The sequence below is a fragment of the Peromyscus eremicus genome, chromosome 2 (assembly GCF_949786415.1).
Source record: "Peromyscus eremicus chromosome 2, PerEre_H2_v1, whole genome shotgun sequence".
Classification (NCBI taxonomy): Eukaryota; Metazoa; Chordata; class Mammalia; order Rodentia; family Cricetidae; genus Peromyscus; species Peromyscus eremicus.
Window position 1 is genome coordinate 8,840,841 of NC_081417.1, and position 15,576 is coordinate 8,856,416.

Here is a 15,576-nt window from a genome sequence, read left to right on the forward strand (position 1 = left end):
CATCATGGGAGAGGATGGTTTAAGCTCTGGAAAGCCATTTTTAATTAGTTGTCAAACACAAGACTTCTAGGAGGTCACTGTTGACATGGCAATTTCAGGTAAATTGCTAGGTACAAAAACTGAAATACATAGGTTGAAAACTAAATAAGAGATGAAAAGGTAGCCTAAATACGGCCTGTATTTTATTTTTAAAGTACTAATTGCCTCCCCGCGGTTTCTGTTGGTGGGATCAAACATGTGGGAGTGAGCCAATTCTACACACTTCATCATAGAGGGAAATTATAGGTTAACAAATGAAATACCAAAGCTGAACAAGGTCCCTTGTGAGTCAGTGAGCACACCGTGTCTACTGTATCTAATTGGAGATGGTAAATTTGTCTTTTAGGGATATTGGAAAAAGTTTCAAAAATTTTTCTGAATATGGAAGCTTTTGACACATAAAACAAGTGTCTTAGGACAAGGTCATTAAAAAGTGTGTTGAATTGATTAAGCTGTCCTAATTCTGTGCTTCCTGTGGGCTAGAAGTCTAAACAATATGTAGAAGCTTGTAATGTTACCCACATTTTGTCTGAATCCTTTGTGTGTATGATTTTAATATAATTCACTCCAGTGAACAAAATTAATTTCTCTGTGTAACTTTTTCAGTGAACAATTTTATGTTAACTTAATAAAATAAACACTTTGCCATCTTTTGGTTATGAAAGTATCAATTGGAGATGAAAATAAATCTTGTAATTGTTCTTTCCCTTAGAGAGATACAGAAGAGGCTAGTAACACAATACAAACGTAGCTTTATTCAGATAAATCTCTTCAAAGCTCATCTTAAAATCCACCCTCACAGGTTACAAAAGAGAGAGTTGAGGCCACCTCAACAACTCAACTTTTTTTTCAACGCTTTATGCTACCAAGAATTTCCATGTGACCTCCAGCTGTCTCACCAAGGAGAAATTAAATAATAAATCTGCACAAAGGACCCTTGACAGCCTCCATCCTTCGGAGGCTTCGCTCCATAGTGGCACTCAAACAGCAGTGCTGTACGCAAGTGAGTTTTCCAGGTTTTTTTCTTTTTCTTTCATAGTGTTTAAATGAAATTAAACCAAATCCAAAGAAAGGCTGAGATTAGTAAATCTGCACTTGTGTCTTTCATATTTTCTTTCTCAGTAAGTCCAGGAACTGATATAGAACTCTCAAGAGAACTTTTTCAAAGTCTAACATATGCTATTTTAGGGTTTTCTGATGTCGCAAAGCTTTCTTTTGGCTTCAAAAGTTCCAGTACTTCAAAAGTACTGGAAGCATGTAGTAGTATTCCACTGTAGGTTATAGTTGTAGCTCCCTAGTGCCTAATAAGAAAAACCTTTTTTATATATTGAGTATAACTCAATAAATTATTGTTTATTGAGTTATTCTACTCAATAAACAATAATATGCTTTGTTCCTGGATCACACTCAGAATATCTTACCTTGTGCTCTACTGAAATGATATGTAAACTGGAGTTTGTTTATACTTGAGATATACAAACACTTTCCAAGAGCTAGGCTTGGTGGCATGCCCAAGTAATCCCAGCATTCTGGAGGCCAAGGCAGGAGGGTTATGAACTAGAGGCTATTTGGGGCTATATAGTGTGATTCTGTCTAAAATTAAATTTTGCTAAAGAGTTCTGTGGACAAAGAATCTTCAATATACATAATGTACTTTCTTAAAATGCCTACAATCAAGGAGTGAGGTCATTTATCTTTTCTACCTTCCTAGGCAATGTACCTTTTTTCTCACTTACTCGACAAAGACATTCTTGTCTCCCTAGAGGCAATATGACATAATGTCCCAAGGGTTCAAAAGTTTCTGGACAAAAGAATAGTCTGGAATATAAAAACCCTGGAGACTATAAGATTGGATTCCATTGTTATTTACTATTTCATAGTTTATGCATATTTCTGAGTTTTAAAAAGACTGACTTACTCCAGGCTGAGGGGTGAAGCTGATGACTTTCATGCTTCACAGCATCACTGTTGCACGAATCTTAAAAGGTTTTATTAATAAAAACAAATCCAAGGCCAGGTACTGGGGTGAATGCTGAATGATCAGAGAAATAGAACAAGCCACAGCCTCCTCACCTTGCCACTTCCTCAGCTGATCCTGTTTCCTCAGACTGGAAGCCTCTGAGTCTTCATCCAAATGTGTCTCAGCTGAACTGCTGCTCAAAAGCCTAAAAGCTTAACCAACCTAGTTCCTGGTCCTCACGCCTTATTTACCTTTCTGCCTTCTGCCCTCACTTCCTGGGATTAAAGGCTCAATTTTTGGAATTAAAGGCATGAGTCACCATGCCTGGCTGTTTCCAGTGTGGCTTTAAACTCACAGAGATCCGGATGGATCTCTGCCTCCCAAGTGATAGGATTAAAGGTGTGTGTACCACCATTTTCTGGCCTCTATAGCTAGTGGCTGTTCTGTTCTCTGACCTCAGATAAGTTTATTAGGGTACACGATATTTTGGGGAACACAATACCACCACACATCACTCCTTGGGAGAGACTGCGTTGCTGTGAGGGAGAGGCCATGAAGATTCACCAGTGAGTACAACTGTCAGCTGCAGAAAGAGCTTCCAGCCTTGGCCTCTAATGGATGTGCTTCAGGCACATATCGTTGTGCCCTATCTGCCTGTCTATTTGGCATGTACTTGTCTGAGAACTCACAGTCTTCAGTCATGTAAGGGGGCATAATCATGGGAATTTTCATGTAGGAATTTCACCCAAATGGAAACATTCCTTCCTAGAAAAGTATCTCTAAGACTTGGGAAGTAAACAACTCACAAGTCTTGGGAGTTCCCAAAATGTGTACAATTCACAAAACTTCTTCTCCAAGGTTATATAAGCAGCAACAATTAATTGCTGAGTAGGAGAGACTCACTGACCACAAGTTGAGCTAGTATTCAGAGAGCTCCATGGATGCAGCATTCATGAGTCATCACTAATTCTGGGTTGTGCTTTTTGGTGATGCAGCTGCCTTTATTATCCATGCTCCTGCAAGTAATTCCATTCACATACTCCTGTAAGTAACTACAATGAATTCATTGGTTTACAAATCAGACTTTGGTGTGATCGTTTTTTTGGTTTTCTACCTGTCTTTGACATTTCTGAGTTGACATTTGTTCAGGTTTCCCCAGGAAATGTCACACAGCAAAATGAGCGCCAGGAAAAGGACAGAACTGAAAATGAGTTGTGAAAGAGTGGACCATGTTCCCTGCAAGAGGTGCTGAGACATGCAACTGAGGACATCAGGGTATTCATGGGGCAATTCCAATATGGCCATATTTCCTCCTCTGGTATGAGATGGTATGGATCCTGACTGTAGTGATGGCTGCATGCTTCACAAGGTGACTGATAGCTCACAAAATCAGTGTAAAGTTACGTGAAAATGGGATGTCACTGGAGGAATCTTGAAGTGGCTGTCTTCTATGTAGTATTGTCTTTCTTAGATTTCTGTTGCTGTGATAAAACGCTAGGAGCAAAGCCAACTTGTGGAGAAAAGGGTTTATTTCATCTTACAGTTCTACATCACAATTCGTCATCAAAGGGTGCCAGGGCAGGAACTCAAGGCAGGAACCTGGAGTCAGGAAGTGAAGCAGAGGCCATGGACATGTGCTACTTACTACATTGTTCCTCATGGCTTGCTTTCTTATAGCATCCAGGATCATCAGCCCAAGGATGGCATCATCTACAGTAGACTGTGTCCTCCTACTTAAATACTAATTAGGAAAATACCATAAAGGCTTCTCCACAAGCTAATCTTATGGAAGCCTTTTCTCAGTTGTGGCTCCCTCTTCTCAGATTCTAACTATGTCAAGTAGTTCACACACACACACAGAGAGAGAGAGAGAGAGAGAGAGAGAGAGAGAGAGAGAGAGAGAGAGAGAGAGAGGGAGGGAGGGAGGGAGGGAGAGAGAGAGAGAGAGAGAGAGAGAGAGAGAGAGAGAGAGAGAGAGAGAGAAACAAAACAAAATATCAGGAGCACTCCCTGATGAATGGGCTCCACCTTGTGAGTATAGTGATGTCCTCCAAAGACTTGATAGATTAAGGAATGTACAGAAGTTCCTGAAAGCAGCACATGAGGAACTGGATCATAGCAGGAAGCGATGTAAGGTGTGTGGCACTTGGGTGATATGGCATATGACAGGGCTTAGTGTCTTCCTAGAAAGAACTTGATAAATAAGAGAAGAATCACAACAGGAGGATGTGCCATTGCTAGCCTTGACATCGCCTCTGACTTGAGAGTGAAAGCGAGGAAGGGGGAAGATGAAATAGATATGGGCTGGTCGTTTCTCATAGCTCATAGAATGCAAGGGAGAGTACAAGCTAGATATATGCTAAAACCCCCTTTTCAGAACCAAAAACACTGAACCCATGTGCAAAATTGGAAAATAAAGAAGCAAACAAGGTAGAAGTCACAGAAGATAGCCCTCAAATCTGAATTTTACTAAAGATGAAGGGGAATTCATGATTCAATATGTGAATGGGAAACCTTAATGAAAGCCCAATATAAAAAAAAAACCAAAAAACAAAAAAAACAAACAAACTATGATAATCAGAAATACTCAGAGAATGAAATTCTTGAATTAGGAAAGATTTTTAAACAGTTACAGACTGTCTTATAAGGCTGTGGCACATGGGGGCAGATGTGATTAGTCTGAGTGTTGCAGAAGGAGAGAAACTGAATAATGTAATTACTTATCCCTCTTGAGACAAAGGTTGTGTAACATAGAACAATATAAAAAGAAATCATTCCTTGATGGACTGTGCCATCAAAGCCATTATGGGCATTTGGTTATTGCCAGTTGAGATTGTAAATATTAGGTAATGCAAGAGATCCACGGGGTCTATTTAATGAGCGAAGGAATTTATTTTGGGGTTACTTCACTACAATGGGAGATTTATCATAGGGTCTAGGAAAGCTGAGCTATGTCCCACACTGATTTGCCTGGTCCAAGATCTCTGCAACCAATACCATGAGGAAGCGAAGAGAAGAGAGCATACGTGCATCCCGAGCAGTCATGCCCCAGGGGCATGTACTTCAAGGTCATAGGTAGATGTAACAGTTACCTGTTACCTCACTAGGGGCAGTGTTTCAAGGTCATAGCTAGAACAGCTACCCACTACAATGAGGGATTAGAAGACAGTGAAAGGAGGGCTTGTATTACTGAGGGAATGAGGCAGGAGAGAGGCAGTGTTTGATGCCGAGTTCACCAGACCTGATAGGATTATGTTCATAGGAGAGTTAAGAAGGGGCAGACTCAGTAAGGACTTTAGGACGGCTATGGGACTTTACTGGGACTTTACAGGACTTTATGGGACTTTTCTGAGCCCTTTGCTGGGTTGTGTTATAAACAGGACAGGAAAGGCTCTGAAAGATCTGAGTAACTTAGACTAGAATATCAATTTGATTTGTAAAATACAAAGGTAATCAAGAGATAATAAGAAACAGGCAAAGCAGAAAGGGGATCTGTCATATGTTTCAACTACTTAAAAGTAAGTGTGGTAAGATTTCTGTCAAGCCAGAGTGCTTAGGAAAAAAATAATAGAAATCCAAATGGGATGCTATTGGGCATCTAGACGGCTTTAAATCCTGAACAAAATTGTTCAGAAGACATGTGACAAAGTAGTACAATCAAAAATGACTATGCTTGACATAGGGATGGGCAATTATCCCCAGAGTATGATGTGTATAGTGTAACAGGAGTGGATATTGTCTCCTTAGCCTAGGGTTTTTTCAGCAGCCAATTGTGACCAATGAAGAAGGCAAAAAACACAGTGTTAGCCTGAAGTCTATCAGAACCAAGGAGCTAGCTGCAAATTCAAGTGTGGCGGTTACAGCACAGCCCTTGGGCTGAAACTGTGATGAACAGCACATACCAGCCTTACTGAGATCATCATGGTGGTGAAGATGTGCTACAATCCTGTGACTGCAGCAGAACTCAAATTAGGAGGCCAATCAACTGAAGGAAATATATGTGGATTATAGAGAATTAGCAAGGATAACGTCTCTCATGTGTCCCACTGTATCACATATTGGTTTATGAAACAATTGATAGAAATAATAGAAATCTTCTATACTACATTGGACCTCGCTAACGTTTCATTTCTAGTATCTTCCTGGCTGCTCAAGACCAACTTTGTTTACTTAGAATGGATGATGATAAACCTTTAGAGATTCTTTCCACACTCTGAAGAAACATGTTATATAGTGCTATCTCATGAGTGTTTTACATTCAAGACAACAGTTAAGGATCTTAGGTGAAGGAACTCTGCATGAGTAGGAAGTCATTCTCAGGAGTGATAAAGTTGTTGAACGAAGATTCCAGTGTCAAGGAAAGGTTATTTCTGATGGGCCTGAATATTCTACACTGCCAATATGCCAGGCAAGACATGCCTGCCATTTTAAAGATGGCAAACTGTTAGTGATACAAACAATTGCTTTCAAGTTGGACTTAAGGCTGCTACACAAAGGGAACTCACATCTGGCACTGTAAGATGGGGCAACACCCTGTGCTTGAAGAGATGATATGCTACTGTTTGGGAGGCTGTTGCCATTCTTTTGTTAAATGGATAAAATGGACCTATTGTTAAATTGCCTCTAAATATTTGTGGTTATGTCTATAGATTAGTGTTCCTGTCACCCTCAATTGGTCACAGAAGGTAACTTCTTTCTGGCAAAGGGAGGTATTCTACAGAGACTAAGAGGCCAAGCTCCTGATCTTGTTACTATGGTATAGTAACCCAATAGGCTTGTGTAGCAATTTCTTCCAAGTTGAAACATTACACCTTGGAGGAGGCTCCTCAGGACTAGGGAAGTTCTAAGGTTAAAGAAGCACACAAAACTCTAAGTCTCAAAAAGTTGTTGAAACCTACCAGATTCACAAGTCATCTCACCAAGATTTGACAAGCACCTGTATTTGCTGGCTACAAGATACTCTGCAGACAAACAAGCTGTCTGCAAGCCATAAAGAGAGCACCAGAGATGCAGCTTTCCTGAGTTGTTACCCATGAAAGTTGGGTAGGCTTTTTGGTGATACCTTTGAGCCATGTTCCTGTAAGAAACTCCTCTACCACACCCCTGTGAGTAATCACAATAGACTCACTGATTTGTCAGGTTGGACTTGGAGTTATCATTATTTTGGTCAGTCATTGGTTCCTGATGTGAGCTGAATAGACATTTGTCCTTTATGCATACAATAGGTCTCTACCTTTATCAAAGAATTTTTTTTCTTTCAGAAAATGGAGGCTGTTTATTACAGAGATTTAGAATTGGTCAAAATACAGAGAACAGCTTACTATGGAGTGCCCAACCCCACCTAATACATCTACAATTCAGTTCCACCTCTAAGGCTCAGGGAACTTCACAGAAGAGGAGGCAAAAAGGTTGTAAGAGCCAGAGGACCAGGAAATCTGCTGTGAAATAGTGTCTTTTAGACATGACATAAAGCTGAACCCATGAAATCTCAAAAATATGGGTCCCTAAACAAGATATACATGTACCAGTGTGGATGGGGAATGCTCACAAGACCCTACCCCTAGATGAAGAACTATAGACAGTTAATGGCTGCTGAAAGAGAAAGAATAAGTTTTCTCTAGGAATGAGACCCCTGTTTGGTTATCCTGTCCCATGTGGTCAGCCCTAAAGACTTATACATATGAACAACATGGATGGTCAGCCCTAATGACTTATACATATGAACAACGATGGACTAAGTTTTTTTTTTTTTTTTTTTTTTTGTGTGTGTGTGTGTGTAACAACAGTAATTAAAGATAAGGTTATAAATTTGAGAGGGGTTTGGGGTGACGTGAGGAGTTGGAGAGGTGGAAGTGATGTAAATATAGCACTCATGTATGGAATTTTCAAAAAAATTAGGAGATAAACATTTTGAATTATAGTAAAATATGCTAATTAAGTCAGATGAATGCATTTAATTTGTAACATAAAGTTTAATTTAAAATCATTAGTATTTATCACACTCAAGATATCACACCATCAGAAAATTCAAATTTATGATGAAGAATTTTAGATGTCAAATTAAAAATATTCAGTAGTATGTAAATTTCCAAACTTTTCTTAGGGAGTATATTATAAACAGTTTCAATATTACTGATTTAGGATATAAGCATATGACCCTTTGAGGTTGTTCCAAATGCTCTGAAGAATATTTCATCAATATTTAAAACCAGGAATGTAAGTACATCACAGTGCTATGAGTGGTGTTCTGATGTAAGATTCCTAAACACACACTCCATTTTTGTCACTAACAGGGCTGTATAACGATAGACAATTCTGTTCACCTATTCTCCTGCCCCATGCTGACACTGTGATTAGAAGAGTACATACAGGGCAAAGCATCATTGGCACAGCATCAGAATTCTCAAGAAATGGAACTGCTAAAATTTTCTCTATTGAAATAACTGGCTTTGATTTATTTTACATTGTCAAATTACTTTAGCAGTTTTAATTCCCACATTTCTTAAGAGTACAAGATGAAGCTTCCCAGTTTATAAATAGTCATCCCCCAAACAAAAACACTGAAAAGAGATAACACATGGAATTCATGTTTGTTGTTAGAACAGAGATCATCACCAAAAGTAAAGAGAAAAACTTGGAAAGATGTTATAAGCACTCCCACATCACAGCCTTAAATAGGAATATGTTTTTTTTAAATTATATTATTTACTTAACATTCACCTTCCCAGTAAGAAATACACAGTCTATAAAATTGGAGGCTAATCAAAAATAAACCAATGAAGTGATCACTCAGGTTCCTTGAAGGGCGAAGATGCTTCATATAGAGAGTACTCCCCAGCCCAATGCAGGTGGGGCAGCCCATACTCCCCCAGCCAGTGAAGATAGACAGATGAGTGGGATGTCTGCACAATGTGGGAAGCTGCACTCAGGGCACAATAAGGGGGCTGTAGAACAGACATGCATTAGCAGCAAGGCAAGACTAGGTTTGAGGCTTCCAAATACAATTATTATTCATTAATGTATAATCAATGTACTTCCTACCTTCCTTTGCTTGGTAAAAAGGTCAGCAAAAGTAGAAGAAACTCAGTTGCCAATTCCTCAAAGTCAGAGAATGAGTTTCAGGTTTCTTCATAGTTCCAGACCCAATGCAGGGATGGGGCAGGTAGTTTATGTAGGACAAGGATGCTCTCTGGATATTATTGAGTCAAGCTTCCTGCTAGAAAGAATGAGGAGCTTGAAAAAGTCATATCTCCATTTCTGGGAGAAATGAAAGTTTTGTGGACATGAAGTCTGAGTGAAGAATTCCAGTCTCTTCCAGTTCTGCTCCCCCAGGGTCCTTTTTTTTTTTTTAAATTACTATTATTATTTGTGTGTATATGTGCACAGAAGCTGTGCTGTACATGTGGAGGTCAGAAAATAACTTTCAGGAGTTGGTTCTCTCTAGTGTGAGTTCTGTGGGTTTTGTGGATTCCTGGGCTTGCATTTGGGTCATCAGGTTAATACTGCAGTCACCTATTCCTGCTGTTCCTTCTCACTGCTGCTCCCTCTGAAGGCGGCTCTCAGCTACTTCTCCTGCACCATTCTTCCCTGTGTGCTGCCCTGCTCCCACAGTACTTCCAGGCATGATGGTGTTGATGGGCTAACCCCCTGAAACTGTAATCAAGCCCCAGTTAAATGCCTTCTTTTATGAGTTGTCTTGGTCATGGTGTCTCTTCACATCAGTAGGATAGTGACTAAGACACAATTCTAAAGGATCATCCTATTTTTGATGAACAGTTATTGATGTAACTGGAATTTTTATCTAAAAACCAAGTGTGATTTTCGCTAGGATTCTTCTTCAGTTCTCTAATGGCTGAATGAAAACAGGATAACAACATGAAGATACTCTGAGGCTCCAACACTCACTCACTATGTGATGTCAATTTCCCTTCCCATAAATTGAGAATGATGATATCTGTCTTGATTTATTTGGGTAATGTCTAATGCATAGAAACTACTTACTGCATAATAGCCTAATAATAAAAATTTTTCCTGTCATTCCATATGCTAAGATGTACAGGCTGCCTCAGAAGCAAAAAAAAATATTGGCTCTAATCATGAATGCTTTAAGCAAATGTTAAATATATTGATTTTTGTATACTGAATGGGTCTGTGAGATCATCAAAAAGTTCAAGCTATATGTTCACTTCACTGCAGTAATTCAGAAGATAAACTCATTTAAGAATAGCCAGATAAAACTTGCTAACAAAAAAAATCAATATGATCCATTTCAATGACATCAGTTTTTTATCTATTGCCAAGTATTCATCTCAATGGCCCACTTATATATGAACAACAATGCCAGTAGGTTGAGATGGAACCATTTAAATAACCTCAGGACACAGAAATATGGCTGAAGTTTGGAGAAAGATAATTCCTTTCTCACAAAAATCAAAAGCTGGTTTTGTTGTGGTATACCTGAGATTTCAGCGTCCAGGAGGCTGAGACAGGTGGAACATTGCAAGTTCCAGGTCAGCATAGGACACATACATAGTGAGTTCAAGGCCAGGCCAGGATACACATTAAAATCCTGACTCAAATTAAGTGAATCAATCAATCAATCAATCAATCAATCAATAAATAGGGATAAATCAGAAAAGCTGAGGTACAAGGTGAAGGATATCAAAAGCCCTTCATGGGCTTCTGGCTTTGAAGGAGCTCACAAAGAGGATTACCACTCAGCCAGAGAAATATGGGCAGGCACCACTTTTTAATTCCTGCAAGTTCAGTTCTTAAGATGTTATATAAATTGTTTCTCATACCATTTTACTTCAGATACTAAATCTCAAATATTATTTCCATTTTCAAATGTAAAAAGGCAGTTTTTATTTACAGCTTACTGGCTTTCATTCTTGATAAACTGTGAGCAAAAAATGGCTATAGGAAATGTAGTTCATGTTTAAAGAAATTATACTTATATACAGTCCTAAAATCTTGAGGGTTTTTTATTTGAGTTCTTTCAACACTTTTCTATATAAATACTACATTGACAACATCTTCACCCATACCTCTCCTCCCTCCAACTCCCCACATGCTACCTCTGTCCCTTTTCAATTTATGAGTGCTTCTTCTTTAATTACTATTATGTGATTTTGTGTGTGTGTGTGTGTGTGTGTGTGTGTGTGTGTGTGCTTGTGTAACCAACTGAGGTTATATTTAGTGTTTTAAACATATACAAGTATTTAGGGCTTTTACTTACTGGGATTGGATACCTATCAGGTGGCTCATCCTTGGACAAAAAATTGATTCTTCCTCTTCAGCAATTATTAATCACTTGTCTCTTTTTATCTAGAGATGAATACTTGTGAAATTTCCCCTATTCATGTTGGCATATGGATTTGTATTATCATTATGTAGGTCCTGCTTAGGCAGCTGTATGGTTGAGATATCATGGATGTAGCTTCCCTGTTAGGTCTAGAGGACACTATATCTCACAGTAGGTGTTCTGGTCCTCCAGCTCTTACAGTCTTTCCACTTTTATAACATTCCTTGAGCCTTAGGTCATGTTGTAGATGTATCAGCTGGGATTGGACAGCCCATGATCAGGTGTTCTCTCCAGTTGACCAGTCCTGGATTTCAATAATAGCCTCCATCTGCTGCAAAAATGGGCTTCTTTGATGAGGAGTAAGGCCTACTTATCTGTGGTCAAAAGGATAAATTATTATTTAGAAAACAGAAATTACGTTGACTAAGTTTACATTATTAGTCATGAATTCCTTCTTATTGAGCAGACCTTAAGTCCATTTAGACATTTGTTCACCCCAAGATAAAAGTGAACCATTCGGGATATTTTTCCATGCTGATCATTGTGATAGTTCCTGGGCTTTACGGCTGGGTAGGACTATTGATTGCCTTTCTCCCTTGGCAGCTTGCATGGCATCTGCTGGTCCTGTGAGAGCTGGTCTTCAAGAAGAGGCTTCCAGGTTAGTTTCAGCTGGATTCCTCCAAGTCCTACATCTAAAGTGTAAGGACCATCTTGATCAAAAACTTGAAGGGAAGCTTCAAACAGCTGTCTCTGGGTTTTTGTTAGGTAGTTTATGGTTTCTCAGGGAGCATTATCATCCTGTGTATTGTAACTCCATTAAGAGAGTGTGTGTGTGTGTGTGTGTGTGTGTGTGTGTGTGTGTGTGTGTGTGTACATACATATAAAATAGGTTTCCCTGTGTTTTTCAGACATCTTAAGCATAGTTTTTCTCTCTGTCCTCTCTTTCTCTGTATTACCTTCTCTCCTGCTTGATCTGTTAAAATCTCCACACCAGTGTTTTTTCTCCCCCTTTATAATACCCATATCCTACTAGCCTCCTATCTAGAGACCCCCCTGCCCTCCTGCCACCCCTACAATCCATTTCTTCTTTCATTGCTTTAGAATATGTACTTAAATCTAAAAATTTGAAGTTAGGATCCAAAAATATGAGAGAACATCTGCTATTGTCTTTCTGGGTCTGGGTTACCATTCTCACTATATTTTCCATGTGTTAGTTACTTTAATGTTGTTATGATAAACACTATGGTCCAAAGTAACTCATGGAAAAAAGAATTTATTTTGGCTTATGGTTGCAGGGGGAGACTCTATTATAGTGGTGGATAGGATCAAGAAGCTGAGCTATCACATCTTCAACTGAAAACAGGAAATAGAGAGCAAACAGAGAGTGAGCTGAGGCTGTGAACTATCAAAGCCCAAACCCAAGGATTCTACCTCTTATAGCCTTCCCAGAGTGCCACCAACTTGGTACTCAGTGTTCAGATATGTGAGACTGTGGGGGACAGTTCACACTTCCACCACCATGATCCAGTTATGCGCCAATTTCATTTTCTGTAGAATCTCATTGTGTAAATGTACCACTTTATTCACTCAGCAGCTCAAGCGAATTTAGGTTGATCCCACTTTTTAGTCACTATGAATAGAGCTGAAATAAACATGGATGATGAAGTATCTTGGTAAGAGGATGTGGAGTCCTTTAGGCATATGGCAAGGAGTGATAGGTATATTTGGGTCATCTAGTAGATCTACTTCTAGGATCTTGAGAATTATCCACACTGATTTCCACAGTAACCACACATCAGTTGTAATCCCTTCAATAGTGGATTCCTGTCTCTATCTTCACACCAGCATTTGTTTTTAGTTGTTTTCTTAATCTAGCCATTCTGACTGGGATTAGATGAAATCTAAAGTCTTGATTTTTAAAGAAAGATTGTAATAGTTCCTAATGCAGTTGAAACTGTTTATGACCTGGCTGTTTTCTCTGAAGGAGGCTTGTTCTAATAACTTCTCAACCAAAATGCACACACTTAGAATTCTCCACATGTTTCAGAGCTTCATTCCCCCTGTTGCAGGATGGAGACTGCTATAGAATAATCATTTTGTACACAGTGAATATTTGTCACTTGGATTGGTTTAATAAAAAGCTGATTGGCTGGTAGCCAGGCAGGAAGTATAGGTGGGAAAACTAAACTAAGGATACTGGGATGAAGAAAGATGGAGACAGAAGAGTCACCAGAAGACAAAGAGGGAGCAAGACATGCTAGAGGACAGGCAAAGCCACAAGCTACATGGCAGTACATAGATTAATAGAAATGGGTTAATTTAAGCTGTGAGAGCTAGTTAGTAATAAGCCCAAGCTATCAGCCAAGCATTTGTAACTAATATAAGCCTTACTGTGTTTACTTGGGAACTGCTTGTGGGACAGAAACTTCTGCCTACATGAGACGCTTTTAACTTGTACTTTGTCATATTCTCCAGTTTTTCATAATCATACAATCTTAACAGATAAAAATGAATTTATCTAAATGGTAATGAGAGTCCAGGAGTTAAGCATACTTCCAGGTAGGCAGACAGGGAGAGGGCCATGGCTAGGTAACAAAGATTGAATTCCCAAGATGCCTAGCTTCTTCTACAACCTTCTAACTTGAAACAAAAGCCTGTCATCTTTTGTCCCCCTGCTGATGGACTGGCTTAATTTTGAAGCTGGATCAAGACATGTCATACAACAGTTGTGGAACACTCAGTCAAACTATCTGTCTTCAAACTGACCAATCCTAAATTAGGGGAGGAGAACTCTGGATTTTTCAGTTCTGCTCCCCTTCCCACTTTGCAGAGGGTGTTTTTCTATGTGCATCTGCTGGATGTATGTGTTTCCTAACCCCCAACAAACATTTTCTTAACTGCTAATTCCATCTGTGGCATAAGTGATCTCTGCTACTACCAGTTAAACTTCAGATTTTTCTAGCCTTTTAATTATTTAATTGGAAGAGAAAACAAACCTAGTCAAATCTTTGCACTGTATCATTTGTAGACTATATTAATAAGAAGATAGTTATAAACCCAGAAGATTTCTCACTTTGTTAATAATGAGATTTAGATTATACATGAAAATGACAGGCCCAGTCTGGTCCAGGGTGTTTCAATGGTATGATCTCTGAGGTGAATATGATGGTGTTTTCATGAATTTTGGAGAACTAACACATTTCATGAATCCCAAGGCTAATATATGCCATTGGGGATTAAGTAAGCAAAGCTGTTCCTGGGATATTTACTCCTGTTCTAGAAATAATAGGTTTTGCAAATAAACTTCATAGTCATATATTGATCAACTATAAATTCTTTTAATAGTGTCACTGAAGATGTTCAGAAACATAGTAGAGTTGATTATTTAAAATCCCCCTGTTCCCTCAGCACTTATGAATGAATGCCCCAGGTCAAAAAACAAGTTTTTAAAATCCCAACTCATTGCTAGGAGAATGAAGAGTATCTCCCATAAGCCAAAAGAAGAAGAGAATCATCAGACTAAAGATGGAAGCTGACCCCTGGAGGTTTTCCCAAGTCATGCTACAAGATGGAGATTAGATCTGACTGTCCCTGAGGCCCACTGACAAAGACTGGGTCTAAAAGAGCAGGGCATTAAAACCACCCCCTTAACTATCATTACAAAGGGCAGCACAGCCTGTGAAAGCGTGTTCTAGGGGAGAAGTTAGCAGAACGGGAGTAGAACAGGAACAATGTTACAGCCTTCCTTAGAGTTAGGGTATGGTAAAGAAAACATAGATAGTAATTTATGGCTGTGAACGTGTTGTTATTTTATTTGATCTTTTACGTCCCAGAAACTCCAAATTGAAAACACAAATTCTTCCAGGATGACAAGACTCCAAGATTCCTATCAAAAACAAATGTTAAAAATTTTTGTAGAAATAACATTGCCACCAAACAGGATAGGATCCCTACATAAAAGCTACTCATAACCAGTGTAAGTGGTTACCAAGAGGTTTGACTGTCCAAGCAGCAGTACTTCTCAATTGCTGCTGATTTGGAACACTTATATAGGAAGCCAGACTTCCTTCAGTAAACACTATTAAACTGTGGATCTCAGGCCAGCAAGATGGCTTAACAGGTAAATGCCATGTAAGCCTTGCTGAACTGAGTTAGATCCTAACACCTCATACCCTGGAAAGAGAGAACTGACTCCAAACAGCTAGCTGCTGGCTCGTCCACACATACTTGCACACCCTGCCATCACACATACCCAATATACATAGCAGATGTG